Source organism: Octodon degus, unplaced genomic scaffold, assembly GCF_000260255.1.
Source record: "Octodon degus isolate 3935 unplaced genomic scaffold, OctDeg1.0 scaffold00152, whole genome shotgun sequence".
NCBI classification, from domain to species: Eukaryota; Metazoa; Chordata; class Mammalia; order Rodentia; family Octodontidae; genus Octodon; species Octodon degus.
In genome coordinates this window covers 4,005,276-4,009,274 of record NW_004524728.1, presented here as the reverse complement: position 1 = coordinate 4,009,274, position 3,999 = coordinate 4,005,276, and positions in this window count along the sequence as shown.

The following is a 3,999-nucleotide window of genomic DNA, read 5'->3' as shown; positions in this document are numbered from 1 at the left end:
ATATTTTAATTTTTAATCTTTTTGTTTATGTATTTGGTACAGGGTCTCCCTACACAGCTTAGACTCCTAGTGATCCTCCTGTCTCAGCCTTCCCAGTGCTGGGATTACAGGCATGTGCCACCACACCTGCTTTGGGTGGCTGGCAGGAGCACCCAGGGCAAGGCGTGCACATAATAATGGATGTCAAACCAGATCTTTGTGCTTGCCAGGCAGGTGCTTAGACTGATGAACTAGCTCCCTTGTCCAGATTAAAAATCTAAACATTAATAAAACATTAAGATTATTATAACTGTTGCACAACCAGTGAGTCCAAACTCAAAAAAAGGAAAAAAAGTCCTCTGCTTGAAAAGTACTTAAATGAACAGAACTAACAATAGGAAATTGTGGATCATTTATTCAGAATAATGAATCTAGGTTATTATATAATAATATTTAAAAATTATTTTCATGTAAAACAAAACTGAATCTAATTATTGGTTCTTTCATTTGCATACTTAGGACCTTGCTGTTCTATTTCAATTCCTCAGATTATCTGGTTTCTTTGGCAAAACGAGAGTAAGACTGTCATTCAGTGTCCTTTATGCCATGTGTTTACCTAGGCCATTCTTCTGATTTCATCCCTAGTTCATCTAGTATCCTATAATTTGCAGTTTTGTTATCATTTGTTCAACATATTGCCTCTTTATAGCTTCAATTTATCCCTAGTGACCTAAATCATGATGGAAATAAATGATTAATTTTTTTTTAAGTTTCATCTCTCATTAGACTGCTTTTGAGAGCAGGTAATTTCTGTGTTGGTGAAGACCTCCATTAGTACACAACATACATACTTCTAGAATGGATAAGTGAATGTCAAAGGATCCAAGGGGGCTGGAGAGATAGTTCAGTAGAATAAACGCTTGCCTGGCAAGCACAATGTCCTGAGTTCAATCCTCAGTACCAAAAAATATAAAAAAATAAAAAATAAAAAAAACAGATAAAGGATCCAATGAAAGTAGACAAGCAATGTGGTAGATGATATTATGGTCATCATTTGTATTTTATATTATAATTGATGTTGTTCATGAGGTGGTCTTTAATAAATTCTAGTATGATGTTATGGTAGACAGTGACCTTTTTTCTCTTGAGAGTAAAGTAGCTATTATCACCAACAGCAGAAAACATAGTCACTTTATTAGATGGATGTGATGGGACTTTTATATGAGTGGTTTTGTATGTGCAATAAAAAGTCTTTGCTTCATTTCTATAGTAGAAAAATGTAAATATTCTCTTTCATGACTATTCAAAATGTAATACTTCTAAAGAAGTTCAGTTTTGACTATAGATATCAGCATAAAAACACAGCAAAAGACCTACTTACCATGTTCAGTTTTCCTCCCTGTCTACATGATTAACAAAACCACCACAGAGAGTTAGAGAGCATAATCAAAATGAGGTAGAACCCAAAATAATTTTCTTTTCTTCCCATTCTAGTTCTTTTTTCTTATATCCTTCACCCCAAGATGGCTTCTGTCACTCGTGTGTGTGTGTGTGTGTGTGTGTGTGTGTGTGTGTGTGTGTGTATGTTTGTAAAAGCTGACCTGGCATCCACTTAGGTAGGTCATTATTTCTCAAGCAGAAGTGACTGTTCTTGCGACTCTCTGGGAATCTTGGAGTCTTACACTGTGAAGGACTAATACGAAGGAAATTCCACTGAGCGATTCATCTCTTTCTCAAGGAGGACCAAGGATAAATGATGTGAGCCTTTTCAGAAATATCAGGTTCCTGACTTGTACAGCATTTTATTCCAAACACTCCGCAGCTGTTTTCCTCATAAGACTCATAGAACTTCTCCATGTAAACCTTACAAAACATACAGAAGCATAATGAGGCTGTCTATTAACAGCCATTTTAGTGTTTTTTGGTGCATGTGTTTCTAGACCCCTTTGTGTGTGTACATGGGTGAAAGTTTATAATAAATATTTAGCTTTCTCTGTTGTTTTTATATGAAATAAATATAAAATATGACTATATTAAAATATTTTATGCCTTTCCATGGCATTACAATTCATAGACAACATCATATTATTTATTAGGTAATATTCTCTTTCATGGAAATAGAATAGATCAAGTGTTGAAAAATTTACAAATTAACACTTTTGTTGGATATTGTCAGCTTTACTCTTTTCTTACACGTAAAACTCTAGCATTTTACATGCATCCATATATAACCAAGAGTTTTATTGGAATTTAATCGTAACAGCGCAACTTCATGACAACATGCTTGCAGAACTTCAAGGATAGTAACACTTAGTACCAAAAAATTGTGCAAACTGTCTGCATCGATTTTTCCTCCTTTTAATATGAATGAAGGGATCTTTCTCTCAAGTGCGCTCAATCACAAATTATCTATTTAAATATTACATGTGCTTTGCTGCATGGTGCCAGAAAATATCTGATGCTCATGGCTTTGCGCTTTGAAAATTAGTCAGTTGGGTTAACGTTGCCCCATCTGGAGTAAGGCAAAGTTTAACTTTCTGTAGCAACTGGTGCCATGTCCTGAGCCCTTCTCCCCATGGACATCCTTTCCCTCCTGAAGTTGCCTGTGGATCTAAGTCTGCAGAATGTGTCTACTCAATAGCTAATATGTGTTGAATACTTATGATGTTGTCTCAGTTACTTTTTTCTCAATGCTGGATAAATACCTGCTACCCAGTATTAAGGAAGGAAAGGTTTGTTTAGCTCAAGGCTTGTGGAGGTTTCAGTCCATACTCATCTGGCTCCCAGGCAGAATGGCACATGGCAGGGGCAGCTGTTCATGGCTGTGGAAAACAGCAAAACTGCAAGAGGGCAGGCACAGAGGCAACAGTGGCAGCAGAGAGCAAGTCTGTCTCTTGTATGCTGCATTCAGGCTCTTCGCCCCAGGCTGGGTGCAGCCTTCGCATCCGTCATACCAGCGGATCATGAATTAATTGCAAAGCTAGATGTCTGCCCCATCACTGCATGAGGCTTCAGGAGGACAGGTAGATGCAAACCATAGCAGATGTGTGTTAAATGTCTAAAACCACCCCGTAACATGACTACTTCTAGCCCCAATTTGCAAATGGAAAAACTCAGGCAGAATGAAATTTAATACTTGACTTACTGAAACTAGAGAGTGATAAAACTGAAGTTCATAAGGCTTGCCCAGTAATTGGAATGCTTGGACATTTTAGGTGGAATGGAAGACTATGCAGTAATGGACAGTGACTTAGGGGCTCCACAAAAATATGGACTACAGTTACCATGTGCCTCAGCAACCCCACTTCTAGGTATATATACGAGAACTGCCATCTTGATCTTGAGGTGACATAATCACTCTCAAGTTCATTGCATTATACACAGTAACAGACATAAAAACAGAACCAATGTCAACAGCAGAGGAAGTACATGGCACATACTTAGAATAAAATCTCTTTTGTCTTAAAAAGAAAGGAAGTATTTCCATGTGGAACAACATGGATAAACTTAAAGAGCATTATGCTAAGTAAAATAAACTAATATAGGATGGACATTGTATAAGATGTATAAATAGCAAACTTGTAAAATCAGAAAAGACAATGGTGGTTGGCGCAGGGTCATAGAATGAGACATGGGAAGCAAGTGTTCAATGGATCTAAGGTTCATTTGTACAGCCAGAGATGTGCTGTACACATTGTGGCTGTAATTAATACTATATTGTGCTCTTAAAGTTGCTAAAAAACAGATTTCATCTCAGTATTCTTATCACAATTAATAATTTTTAAAATTCTTAAATTAATCTGTTCACTGTTGAGTAACACAGCTACCTAAAAGAGTTGTGATGAGTGGAAATTTATGCTTTGTGTTACATTTATTTTTACATGAAGAGAAAATATGTGAATGCTTTTAATTAATCCATGACAAATGTCATACCCTTTTTATGCAGATCACAAATCTCTTTTAAAAAAAAGAGGGGGCAGGGATATAGTTCAGCAATACAGTGCCTCTCTAGTAAGCGCA